The 14820-nt window shown below is 34.2% G+C and overlaps 1 pseudogene; it reads left to right on the top strand.

Annotated features, from left to right (window-relative positions):
* The first annotated feature begins 12166 nt into the window (after window positions 1-12166).
* LOC126033532 (uncharacterized) lies at window positions 12167-12295 on the top strand (annotated as a pseudogene).
* Window positions 12296-14820: the final 2525 nt, after the last annotated feature.

The following is a 14820-nucleotide window of genomic DNA, read 5'->3' as shown; positions in this document are numbered from 1 at the left end:
AAACCCAAGAGAGAAGACGGAAGGCATAACATTCTCCAATTTGATGCTATAATAAAGTAATTTGACTTTAAAATACAGAAACTTAGATAATTGTAATAAAATTGAGAGCCTAGAAAAGGGATTTTACATATAGACACAGTTTAACTTATAACACTGTACCTAAGAACAAAACAATGGAGAAAGTAAAGTATTTTCAGCAAATACTGAAGAGGGGGTGATTTATTTGGCTAGTTAAGACCTGGATTTAGGCACTTGCCTTGCATACTGCTGTTATCAGTTCATTCCCTGGCACCCAATCTGGTTCTACTGAGCACCTTCAGTAATATTTGAGTAAGTAATTAGTTTTAAGCCCTAAACACAGTCAAGTGTGTCCTAAAAACCAAAGAGAAAAATTAATGATAGGAGATATCTATTTCATTTATACAAAATGTTAGAAAAATGTATAAAGAGGTATTAGGCTCAAAACCGTACATTATGCTAAAGAAAAATATAACACTCCATGATTGACTCAATATTTTCTTTGCTGATTTTTCTTTTGCTGAGTCAAAGTAAAACATTAGATTACATCAACTAATAAGCTTTAATGCAGTATCAAAATAACAATAAGATAGGGGCCAGCAATTTACATGGGTTTGATCCCCAGCACCATATATTGTTTCCCAAGTATCTCCAGAAGAGATCCCTGAGCACAGAAATAGAAGTAAGTCCTGATACCACTAGATGTGGATGCAAAACCAAATATATATATAACACATAAATTTTTAAAACTTTCTACTGAAAAAGAGAGAATTTCCCAAAACATACTTGTGAAACAACTCACAACAATTAAAAAAATGCAGGGAAGAGCTAGAGTTATAACCCTAAAAAAATTTAAAAAAACTATACAGATGATCAAATAGAAAGCTAAAACATGTTCATTTTCACTTATTTCCAAAATAGTAATGGGATATCACCTCACACTTGTGAAAATGACATATCTCAAAAATGCTATAAACAACAGTTTGTCAGGGAATAGGAAAAAACCTATATGCACTGTTGATGAAAATGTAAACGCTATCTCTATAAAATAAAATATGGGAAATTTTAATATACTAAAATATAATTGCTATATGATTCAGCAATTCTACTTCTAGAATTCCAAACACACATAAATAATTTTGCAAAGATACATTCACATTTGTGTTCATTTCAAACAATATTTAAAATAACAAATATACAGAAACAATTCAAAAGTCCAATGACAAAGAAGGAATATTTGTTATGTGTATACAACGGAATACTACATAGCTATCAGAAAAGGTGAAATAATCTTTTATGCTAAATGAAATACGTTAGAAAAAATGTTGATTGGTCTCATCATGTTTGATATATTTATGGAAAAACAATGTTTTTTTTTAATTTTATTTAAACACCTTGATTACATACATGATTGTGTTTGGGTTTCAGTCATGTAAAGACCACCACCCATCACCAGTGCAAAATTCCCATCACCAATGTCCCAAGTCTCCCTCCTCCCCACACGGCCCCCGCCTGTACTCTAAACAGGCTCTCCATTTCCCTCATATATTCTCATTATTAGGACAGTTCAAAATGTAGTTATTTCCCTAACTAAACTCATCACTCTTTGTGTTGAGCTTCCTGAGGTGAGCTGGAACTTCCAGCTCTTTTCTCTTTTGTGTCTGAAAATTATTATTGCAAGAATGTCTTTCATTTTTCTTAAGACCCATAGACGAGTGAGACCATTCTGCGTTTTTCTCTCTCTCTCTCTGACATATTTCACTCAGCATAATAGATTCCGTGTACATCCATGTATAGAAAAATTTCATGACGTCATCTCTCCTGACAGCTGCATAATATTCCATTGTGTATATGTACCACTGTTTCTTTAGCCATTCGTCTGTTGAAGGGCATCTTGGTTGTTTCCAGAGTCTTGATATGGTAAATAGTGCTGCAATGAATATAGGTGTAAGGAAGGGGTTTTTGTATTGTATTTTTGTGTTCCTAGGGTATATTCCTAGGGGTGGTATAGCTGGATCGTATGGGAGCTCTATTTCCAATTTTTGGAGGAATCTCCATTTCGCTTTCCATAAAGGTTGAACTAGACGGCATTCCCACCAGCAGTGGATAAGAGTTCCTTTCTCTCCACATCCCCGCCAACACTGTTTATTCTCATTCTTTGTGATGTGTGCCATTCTCTGTGGTGTGAGATGGTATCTCATCGTTGTTTTGATTTGCATCTCCCTGGTGATTAGTGATGTGGAGCATTTTTTCATGTGCCTTTTGGCCATTTGTATTTCTTCTTTGTAAAAGTGTCTGTTCGTTTCTTCTCCCCATTTTTTGATGGGATTAGATGTTTTTTTCTTGTAAAGTTCTGTCAGTGCCTTGTATATTTTGGAAATTAGCCCCTTATCTGATGGGTATTGGGTGAATAGTTTCTCCCATTCAGTGGGTGGCTCTTGTATCCTGGGCACTATTTCCTTTGAGGTGCAGAAGCTTCTCAGTTTAATATATTCCCATCTGTTAATCTCTGCTTTCACTTGCTTGGAGAGTGCAGTTTCCTCCTTGAAGATGCCTGTAATATCAATGTCCTGGAATGTTTTGCCTATGTGTTGTTCTATATATCTTACGGTTTGGGGTCTGATATCGAGGTCTTTAATCCATTTGGATTTTACCTTCGTACATGATGTTAGCTGGAGGTCTAAGTTCAATTTTTTGCAAGTGGCTATCCAGTTGTGCCAACACCACTTGTTGAAGAGGCTTTCCCTGCTCCATTTAGGATTTTCTGCTCCTTTATCAAAAATTATGTGATTGTATGTCTGGGAAACATTTTCTGAGTATTCAAGCCTATTCTACTGATCTGAGGGCCTGTCCTTATTCCAATATCATGCTGTTTTGATAACTATTGCTTTGTAGTACAGTTTAAAGTTGGGGAAAGTAATTCCTCCCATATTCTTTTTCCCAATGATTGCTTTAGCTATTCTAGGGTGTTTATTGTTCCAAACGAATTTCAAAAGTGCCGGATCCACTTCTTTGAAGAATGTCATGGGTATCTTTAGAGGGATAGAATTAAATCTGTATAATGCCTTGGGGATTATTGCCATTTTGATTATGTTAATCCTGCCAATCCATGAGCAGGGTATGCGTTTCCATTTCCATGTGTCCTCTCTTATTTCTTGGAGCAGAGTTTTTTAGTTTTTTTGTATAGGTCCTTCACATTTTTAGTCAAGTTGATTCCAAGATATTTGAGTTTGTGTGGCACTATTGTGAATGGGGTTGTTTTCTTAATGTCCATTTCTTCCTTATTACTATTGGTGTATAGAAAGGCCATTGAATTTTGTGTGTTAATTTTGTAGCCTGCCACCTTGCTATATGAGTCTATTTTTTCTAGAAGCTTTTTGGTAGAGGCTTTAGGGTTTTCTGAGTAGAGTATCATGTCATCTGCAAACAGTGAGAGCTTGAATTCTTCCTTTCCTCTCTGGATTCCCTTGATATCTTTTTCTTGCCTAATTGCTATAGCAAGTACTTCCAGTGCTATGTTGAATAGGAGTGGTGAGAGAGGACAGCCTTGTCTTGTGCCAGAATTTAGAGGGAAAGCTTTTAGTTTTTCTCCATTGAGGATAATATTTGCCACTGGCTTGTGGTAGATGGCCTTCACTATATTGAGAAAGGTTCCTTCCATTCCCATCTTGCTGAGAGTTTTGATCAAGAATGGGTGTTGGACCGTATCAAATGCTTTCTCTGCATCTATTGATATGATCATGTGGTTTTTATTTTTCTTGTTGTTGATGTTTATTATGTTGATAGATTTACAGATGTTAAACCATCCTTGCATTCCTGGGATGAAACCTATTTGACCATAGTGGATGATCTTCTTAATGAGGCATTGAATCCTATTTGCAAGGATTTTGTTGAGGATCTTTGCATCTGCATTCATCAGCGATATTGGTCTGTAATTTTCTTTTTTCGTATCATCTCTGTCTTGCTTAGGTATCAAGGTGCTGTTGGCTTCATAAAAGCTATTTGGAAGTGTTTCTGTTTGTTCAATTTCATGAAAGAGTCTTGCCAGGATTGGTAGTAATTCCTCTTAGAAAGTTTGAAAGAATTCATTAGTGAATCCATCTGGGCCTGGGCTTTTCTTCTTGGGCAGACATTTGATTACCGTTTTAATTTCATCAATGGTGATGGGGGTGTTTAGATATGCTACATCCTCTTCCTTCAACCTTGGAAGATTATAAGAGTCGAAGAATTTATCCATTTCTTCCAGGTTCTCATTTTGTGGCATAGAGTTTCTCAAAGTAGTTTCTGATTACCCTTTGAATCTCTGTCATATCAGTAGTGATCTCTCCTTTTTCATTCCTAATACGAGTTATCAAGTTTCTCTCTCTCTCTTTCTTTGTTAGGTTTGCCAGTGGTCTATCAATCTTGTTTATTTTTTCAAAGAACCAACTTCTGCTTTCATTGATCTTTCGGATTGTTTTTTGGGTTTCACTTCGTTGATTTCTGCTCTCAGCTTTGTTATTTCCTTCTGTCTCCCTATTTTTGGGTTCTTCTGTTGATCACTTTCTAGTTCCATTAGCTGTGTCATTAAGGTACACAGGTAAGCTCCTTCTTCCTTCCTGATGTGTGCTTGCAAAGCTATAATTTTCCACTCAGTACTGCTTTTGCTGTGTCCCATAAGTTCTGATAGTTTGTGTCTTTATTGTCATTTGTTTCCAGGAACCTTTTGATTTCCTCCTTGATTTCATCTCGGACCCACTGGTTATTGAGTATGAGGCTGTTTAACTTCCAGGTGTTAAGGTTTTTCTTCTGAGTCCCTTTGGAATTCACAAATAATTTCAGAGCCTTGTGGTCAACGAAGGTAGTCTGCAAAATTTCTATTCTCTTGATATTATGGAGGTATGTTTTATGTGCCAGCATGTAGTCTATCCTGGAGAATGTCCTATGTACATTGGAGAAGAATGTGTATCCAGGTTTCAGGTGATGGAGTGTCCTATATATATCCACTAGGCCTCTTTCTTCCATTTCTCTCCTCAGGTCTAGTATATTCTTGTTGGGTTTCAGTCTGGTTGACCTATCCAGTGTTGACAAAGCCGTGTGGAGGTCCCCCACAATTATTGTGTTGTTATTCATATTATTTTTCAGATTTGTCAACAGTTTTATTAAATATTTTGCTGGCCCCTCATTCGGTGCATATATGTTTAGGAGAGTTATTTCTTCCTGCTCTACATATCCCTTGATTAATATAACATGTCCATCTTTGTCCCTTACAACCTTCCTGAGTATAAAGTTTGCATTATCTGATATTAGTATGGCCACTCCAGCTTTTTTATGGGTGTTGTTTGCTTGGATAATTTTTCTCCAGCCTTTTATTTTGAGTCTATGCTTGTTCTGACTATTCAGGTGCATTTCTTGTAGGCAGCAGAAGGTTGGATTGAGTTTTTTGATCCATTTATCCACTCTGTGTCTCTTAACTGGTGCATTTAGTCCATTGACGTTGAGAGAAAGAATTGTCCTGGGATTTAATGCCATCTTTATATCAAAATTTGGTGTATCTTTTGGTTAGTCTTGTCTTAAATTAGGTCTTTCAGTTTTTCTCTTAAGACTGGTTTTGAGTCTGTAAAGTTTCTGAGCTGTTTTTTGTCTGTGAAACCATGTATTCTTCCATCAAACCAGAAAGTGAGTTTTGCTGGGTACAGTATTCTAGGTGAAGCATTCATTTCATTCAGTCTTGTCACAATGTCCCACCACTGCTTTCTGGCATTGAGTGTTTCTCGTGACAGGTCTGTTGTAAATCTCAAGGATGCTTGCTTGAACGTAATTTCCCCTTTTGATCTTACTGTTTTCAGAATTCTGTCTCTATCTGTGGGATTTGTCATTGTGACTAGGATGTGTCTTGGGGTAGTTTTCCAGGGGTCTCTTTTGGTTGGTACTCTTCAGGCATGCAGGATTTGATCACATATATTCTTTAGCTCTGGAAGTTTCTCTTTAATGATGTTCTTGATCATTGATTCTTCCTGGAAATTTTCTTCCTGGGTCTCTGGGACTCCAATGATTCTTACGTTGTTCCTGTTGAGCTTATCATAGACTTCTATTTTCATCTGTTCCCATTCTTTGACTAATTTTTCCATTGTCTGTTCATTTGCTTAAAGTTTTTTTTCCAATCTCTCCTGCTGTATGGAATTTTTATGTATCTCATCTTCCACAGCACCAAGTCTATTCTCAGCTTCTGATACCCTGTCCCAGAGCTTATCTATTTTGTCATTCACTTCGCTTATTGACTTTTTCAGGCCTGTTATTTGACCTGTTATTTCAGTTTGGAGTTTTGTGATTTCTGTCTTCATATTTTCCTGGTTCTTATTAGTGTTCTGTTCAACTCGATCCATGGTTTCTTTGAGTTCATTGAGGATCTTCCATATTGCTAGTCTAAAGTCCTTATCTTATGGTTGGTCATTATCTGGTCATCAGAATTGTCATCTTCATTCTCTATGTCTGATGCTGGCCTGCGTTGTTTCCCCATTGTCACACTTGTATTGTGGGTTTTTCTATGTGTTGTGGTGGTATTCATTGGCTATATGATGCAGGCAGCACACTCCTCTGGCTTAGCCCTTTCTGGATGGGCCGACTTGCCTCTAAGGGAGGGGAGTCCTCCGTGGATGAAGCCTCAAACAGGATCAAATCTTAGGCCCGAGCATGCAACAGAGAAGACAGTCCGGAGAGAAATGCTTGCTTCTGTGATATAGCACAATTCTTAGTGTGATTTTTTTCTTCTTGTTGCAATTGTGTTCTTTTCTTAGAAAGAGCGCACTGCCGCGTAGCGAAGCTGAGCAGCTGAGCTCTGCTGGAGCCTCTTTTCGGCCCACTCCCAAGAGGTTCACGCAAGAGGACAGTAGACAGACACACACAGGCAGCACTCACAGTTTTTCACAGTCGGGTCCCATTGGGCAGGCCAGAAAAACAATGTTTAATAAACAAACTTTACTCTGAACACAAGTGAGGTTAATAATTGAGTTGAGGGTAGTATGCTGAAAAATATTCTTTGGAATATTATGGAGGAATACTAACGCTTTTGATGGTAGATGTGATGTAATAGTTTACTTCTGAAATATATTGACATTTACACTCTCATAATCCATTATTATTTAACAAAATTAAGGGACCAAAGATGGTAAAATATTGATGTAGTCTAAAAATGCAGAATAAAGACTCTAATAAATCATGTAAATAAATATAGTATGTTTAATATGTGATAAAATGATATAGTTGACTAAAATGTTTTCTATAGTTTTAACATGATAGGCATAGATGTAAATTTATAGGAGGTTTTAGAGTAAATAAAATGTGAATCATTTGGCAAACTAAATAAGATCAACTCTCCTTGAACATTTTGGACCAATCAAAATAAAAAGATAGTGACATAGCTCGAGGAGAAATAATAAGAAGGAAGAATTTCTGAATATAGTATACAAGAATATAAATGAGATAGACTTTTTTAAAGATGCTGTAGGTGAATCTGAGTTAATAATAATTCTAAAAAAGTAAAGCCTTGAAATTTAAGAAACATGCTGTCTTACTTAACAGAGTGAAGAAGAGTGGTAAAAATATTTATTTATATATTATATATAATATAATATAAATATTATAGATCTTAAAATATTGATGTAATAACAAATGAGATAGTCACAGCTGATTTATTATAAATCACACCCATTGATTTCCTAAAATAACAAAAAACAGGTTTAAAAATTTATTGCAGAGAAAATAAAGCACAAATTTATTTATCATGTACCACCCAAGATTTTAATAGTATATTTAATTTTTAATCAAATTTTCTTTAAAAAACTTCATTTGGATCAAAATGTTGCACTGGTGATGGGTGGTGTTCATTACATGACTGAAACCCAAACACAATCATGTATGTAATAAAGTTGTCTAAATAAAATAAATAAAGTAAATTTTCTGCTTAAAAATTAAATAATACGCAAAAACATGTTTGACTGATGTAGTTTAAAATACATAAACCATGCATATAGATATATGTATATCTTATATACATGTTTAGATATTAAATATGAGAAATTATTCAGCAATGAGATATAGAAAGAGCAAAAGGGATAATTATTTTTTATGTTTTTTGAAAATTTATTTTTTTTACTTTTTTTTGTTTTTGGGCCACACCCGGTAACGCTCAGGGGTTACTCCTGGCTATGCACTCAGAAGTTGCTCCTGGCTTGGCGGACCATATGAGACGCCGGGGGATCGAACTGCGGTCCGTCCTAGGCTAGGGCTGGCAAGGCAGACACCTTACCTCTAGCGCCACCACGCCGGCCCCTTTCTTTGAAAATTTTCTTTTACTAAGGTCACCTCAAAATATCAGTTATTATCAATATTTCAAACACTAGTTGTATAGTTCTTATAAAGCGAACTGTTTAGTATGAACTATCAATATATAATACAAAAATCAAATAGCCTAATTATATAGGCTGTTATTATTTCTAAGAATTTAAAAGTCTTTCTTAAAATCATTTTTTATAAATTTAAGTTTCTAGAGATCCTACACAAGACATAGTGAAGCAAGTTTATGGAGTAGCACTCAAAGATTTAGATTAAAATATTTTTATGTAACTAGATAAGATAGAGGTTTTAATATCTTTAAAATACTTTAGGAAATGTTTCTGTAAAACTATTTTCTTAAAGAGGAAATAAAAATGAAGTTCCAGACAGTCCATTGTACTAGCAATACTTGAACCTTTATTTTCATTAAATTCTGATAAAATAAAATAATTTATTAATAATTTTTATTTTGACCAAAGTGGATTACAAATCATTCACAGTAGTATTTCAAGTACATAGTGACATTGAATCAGTGGCATTCCCACCACCAGTGTTGTCCTTCTTCCTGTTCCTAGATGTATCCCATATCACCCTTCCTTTGCCCTCCGGGCTGCTAGTATAAGTGGTCCCTTCTGTGTCTAGCTTGGTGTAGATTGGGTATTGATTCTCTTGTAGTTGGCTTTGGATTTGGTGTTTAAGTCTGATCAATGTTTATACGACTGTTTGGTCGTGGTGCTCTCCATTATTTATCCTTCTGCTTGTGAGGCAGAACAAGATGGTTCAAGTTATGTGGTTCTGTTTGAAGGTAAGATGAAAACGTAAAAAAAATTATGATAAAATAAAAAATGATCAATAATTTTTAAGAATTTTAACGAATTTTTAAATGTTTTCAATAATCAGCTGAGTTTTTTCTTATTCCATTGTTTGTATTAGAAAAACATATGTGTTCCCATCATTAAAAAAAAAACAACAGTTGAAATTGTTATCGTAGGACAGAAGAGAATAAAGTGGATGGAGGTCTTGCTTTGGCTACCCATATAGCCTTCCCATGTTTGATCTCCAGCATCCTGTTTTGTACTCTATGCATTGGTAAGAGTCGTCCCTGAGTACAGAGACAGATTTCAGCCCCAAGGAAACAAAACAAAACAAAAATAAGAGTTTTTATGATTAGATAATATTAATACTTTAAACACAAGAATGTTTTGTCTTCCATCTTTCTTTCTTCCTCTTTATTTCTTCTTTTTTCCTTTTTTCCCTCTTTCTTTCTTTCTTTCTTTCTTTCTTTCTTTCTTTCTTTCTTTCTTTCTTTCTTTCTTTCTTCCTTCCTTCCTTCCTTCCTTCCTTCCTTCCTTCCTTCCTTCCTTCCTTCCTTCCTTCCTTCCTTCCTTTCTTTTTTCTTTTTTGTCCTACTTTCTTTTCCCCTCCTTCACTATATTCTTTTCTGTGATACATGATAGTTTTTATTGAACAAATCTTACTTTAGGGAAGCATGTATTTACAATTGTCTGGGGACCTTGGTGAAATGCATCAGTAGCCCCCATCTCAAATGGTAACTGTCCACAGCAAGAAAATGGACCATTACAATTGATATTAATCAGTCTCAGAGGAATTTAACTTGAATGAGAAAGTTCCACTTCATTGTGTTTTAGCTCTTATAGATAGAATGTTGTGTTAAATTTTCTTTATAAATCTCTGTCATGCTATGATCTTTTAACTTTTGAAAAATTATAATTGAGTAGTTCTTACAATAATTAACATGATAGTCGATGATATAGCTCCTTTTAACAAGAGTGCTTTAATGGGTAGGTCAATTAAGGAGAACATGTTATAGTAATTTTGAAATATTGAATTGAAAAAATAATGACGAGTATGACAATTTGGGAATAAAAAACAGTTACCACCTGAAATAAAAAGAGTAGTATTGATAAAAAGTCATTCCTAAATTTATCTGACAAAGTCATAAAAAAATAGGTCTTGTGTATTTTAACCAAGACATAAGAACGGAGAAGAGCAGATATTGTAGAGCATCTGCCTGGCATGTGTCAGATCTTTGGTTCAATTACTAATATACAAAAATTAAAATTGGCTACATATTATACTTGTGACTGAGGAACTATAACCTATAGGCTACAAGAAGAAAAGTAATAAAGATTTTACATTTTAATTGATAGACTCAAAAAGTCAAAGATTCAATAAAATAAGCAAAAACTAATTATTATACTGATCAAATAAAATTATTTGTTACCACATATGCAATTAATCCACTTTTTTTTTAGAATTAGAGTTGATTTCTGGGACAGGAGGGATAGCACACAGGTAGGGCCTTGCACACATCTGACCAGGGTTCAAACCCTTACATCCCATATGGTCCCCTGAGCTTGCCAGGAGCAATTTCTGAGAGCATCGCCAGAATTAACCACTGAACTCCACTGGATGTGAACCAAAACAAAAACCAAAACAAACAAACAAAAACAAAGAAGAATTGATTCCTTGTGATACTTGTCACTATTGTGTGATTTAACATTTTTTTCAGAGAAGCCTCTATAATTATTCAATTTAAAGAAGTGGGCCCAACAGATAGGTGGTTTTTATTCTTATTTTCTTCGATTTTTTTCTTACTGGAATTATATATATACATCATCTTTGTTATTCATTATCTTTGTTATTCGCTGCTTCTCTTTCCCTGATAATATAGGCTAAATGAAGACTAGTATTTATGACCCTTTTTTTAATATTTGTTTTATCCTTTAAATAATATTTTTATTTAAGCACTATGATTCAAACATGTTTTTAGTTGAGACCTTAAAATCAGGGTTTGCTAGATCTACTTCATTCTCTTCCTCTGCCTCCATATCCAGATTTTTTTCAGTTGGCTAGCAGTTGGATTGAATTAACTAATTACACTAGACTCTAAATAATGAGTGAGTCTAAATACACTTTCTCTCCAAGGAGCACACATATTTGCACAGGAGAAAACAACCTTAACTAATGAAGTATTGCCTAAGGTAAAATTTCTGGGTTAAGAAGCCTTCCTTTTCTGGTATAATGGCAATGGGGCTGAATGCTCTACTTCCTTCAATCAGCAGATCTTGACTCTTAAGAAGATATATTTAGTCCAAACAGACAATTAAACATTGTTCTACCCAATATATTTTTTCCAGTGATTTGTTACTGGCTGGCTTAGAAGCAGATTCTATAACATTTGGAAAGCATTGTTTTCAGGGGAAATTTGGTTCAGTCCTTAATATCTTCATTTGTCATATTTCTGATTTTTTTCTGTAGTCATAAAATACTATTGATTCTCAGGCTTGATCATCAAGATAACAACAGTTTGATGATTTTATATTTTTCTCATCTGCCCTGAGATGTCTAGAGAGAAACAGTATTGGCAATTATAGGTTTTTCCAAATTTATTCATAATTCATAGCATAAGATTATTTGAACTAATTTATTCTGCTACAGAGTGATAATTTAACTTAGCTTTTCAGCTACTTGTCAGCTTTGTATTGTATTAATCCTAGCACCATTCTAGGAGACTGCAATGTGTAATTCAAATTCAAAAACTTGATTTCCAAAACTTGACTGCCATGTTTACCTTTTATCTTTGTGGACAACATGAAATCACTTATTTTTCATTGTTCAAATGTCTATTTACAAGAAAAGAATAATTCTATCTAATTGCTTATTATTAAATGAACAATATATAGTAAGTATATAAAAAGGTTTCTGACATTCTTTCAAAATGTTTCGGAACCTTTTGAGATTCCACTTAATGTTTCTGTGATTCAGGAATATGTGATATTACTGAATTGTCAAATATATTTCAAGAAAAATCATACTTACCTGGCAGGGAGATACCATAATCATGAAGGTGATTTTCCCAGAATTAGGCTTATCCATTGCACTCCGGATGTGCTGACCCCGGCGATTTCCCCAAATGTGAGAAACTCGACTGTATAATTATAATTTTAAAAAGAAAAAAAAAGAAAAATCAGTGGTTATTGTATGTAGACTATGAAAAAAGTGAAAGAATTCATGGGATTAAAAATGCTGATTTTGTAAATCACATTTAATATTTTTTGAAAAAGTAGGTAGCATGAGCTGAAGAGATAGCACAGCGGTAGGGTGTTTGCCTTGCTCACAGTTGATCCAGGACAGATGGTGGTTTGAATCCTGGCATCCCCGGGTGGTCCTCCATGCCTGCCAGGAGTGATTTCTGAGTGCAGAGCCAGGAATTACCCCTGACCACCACCGGGTGTGACCCAAATACCAAATAATAATAATAATAATAACAACGATAATAATAACAATAATAATAATAAATGAAAAAGTAGGTAGCATTCAAAAGTGTATATCAACATCATAAAATGGAAGACTAGGGAAAAGAGGTGATGGAACACTTGCCAATATAAAATAGCTTTCAAAAGCAAACTAAATTCCTTGAAACCATAAAAAAAGAAAATAAAAATTTCCAAGTTTGCCAAATTGAGTAAAAATAGGTAGAAACGATAAAATACAACCAAGAAGTTATCTTGAAATCTAATTGATTATAATACAACTTAGAAATCACAGACAAAAGGTAACAAAGTACAGGCAACTGTTTTTATAGAAATTTAAAATGCTTGATTCTTTTTTTGCGTATTTTGAATATTTGAACAATCAAACCAAGCTTGTGAAAGAATATTATTCAATATTAAAGTGGATTAGGTGCTAGTCTTACATGTAGTTGACCCAAGTTGACCCAAAGTTACATGTAGTTGACCAAGCATACCATGTAGTCCTCAAAGCACTGCCCAGGATGCAGGGGTAATCCTTAAACAGAGTCAAAAGTAAGCCCTGAGCATGTCTGGAAATAATTCACACCTCCAAAATAAACCTAAGAAAATCTTTCTCCGAATATGTTGAGATGGTAAAAGCCAAAAATAGGTGGTGATATTCTTTAAAAGATAAATGTTTATTACTGGGAGACATAAAGTAGATCATGGAAAACAGAGGAAATGGCTATATAATATCAAAATGCAAAATATGAAAATTTCATATAATTTAATTGATAAATGCACTCATTATAAATAGTGCCCTCATCATCTTACAGGTCATGTGACACACACAAACCTCCTGTCATCTCATGAATTGCTAATATTAATCAAATAAAATGAACACATGAGGCTTTAATAAACATTTCAGTCAGAAAATAGGTAAAAAGAGTTCAAACTAAAGAAACTAGAGAGTAAAACACTTGTCTTGCATAAGACCACCCCTGATTAGATCCCATAAAGCTATATGGTCTAGTGAGCCCTACCAGGAATGATTTCTGAATGCAGAGCCAGAAATAAACCTGAGCACAGTCAGATGTGGCCAAAATGTTTACCCTAAATATTAAAATTAAGTAGTCATTCAAAACCTTGGAAATTGAGGCCATTGTGATAGTAAAGAGAGTAAGGAATTTGTCTTGCAGAAGCCAATCCCCTGCACCTCAGATGTGCCCCCAAGTCTGCCAGGAGTGATCCCTAATCTCAAAACCAGAAATCAGCCCAGAGTATCACCAGAGATGGCTCAAAAACAAAAAGTTGGAATTGATGGTTAGTAGTTCATTTGGAATTATTTAAAAGTAATATATTATGTATTTAAACTTTAAATAAATGGGTTTTATTAGAAATGCAAATTCAGTTGTTCTGGAAAAAAAAAGATTATTCAGTACTTACGAGTAGAAAATAGAAGGGTAACCTGTTCTACTTATTTGATATTTAAACAATTTGCTTTCTCTAGTTCTCCTTCATTTGTAGACATGACATTCTTCCTGTCCCCACTTTTACTCTAATATTTCTGACATTTAGAAATTTTAAACTACTATCACCTAAAAGTCAGTAGGATGATTTAGAGAGATACTGCTCTTAAAGGTTCACTTTTTAATAGAAAAGACCTTTTGTAAAGATATAAAGAAGAGGCAAAGAGGAAAACCGTGAAAATATTTACATTCATTGTATTTTAGAAGGTCCTTGAGATAGCACAATACATTGTAACAACCAGTTAGTCTCCTTTTCCATTTTATCCAGTAACAGAATTTTGCCTGGCATAGCATTTCTCTGAAACTTCAAGAAATACAATAACCTAATACATTTTTAATACTTCCAAAAATATCATATTTTTGGTCATAGTTTTTATCAATGAGATATAAGTATAAATGGGCACTGTATGAGAAAATTTTAAGAGGCTGATTGAGTTTCGATATACTTTAGAATATGCTTTCACCCTTCTTGGCTTAAATGCAGAAAAAAACAATGCCAAAGTCAGAGAAACTGTCTTGCAAACTTGTAAGCTAAGTTATGATTATTTAATTATATAGCTAAGAACAGCCTCGAGGTTGATGAAGTCCACTTATTTTTTAGGTGCTTATTTTCTAGAGCTGCCAGTTAATTTTGTATTTTCTTGTTCCAAACGTTTGTTATATAAGAAACAAAAATATTTTATTTGGTTAATTTTTGTTTTGTT

This window comes from Suncus etruscus, chromosome 1 (assembly GCF_024139225.1).
Source record: "Suncus etruscus isolate mSunEtr1 chromosome 1, mSunEtr1.pri.cur, whole genome shotgun sequence".
NCBI classification, from domain to species: Eukaryota; Metazoa; Chordata; class Mammalia; order Eulipotyphla; family Soricidae; genus Suncus; species Suncus etruscus.
The sequence above is the reverse complement of the archived record's forward strand: the minus strand, read 5'-3'. Positions and strand labels throughout refer to the sequence as shown.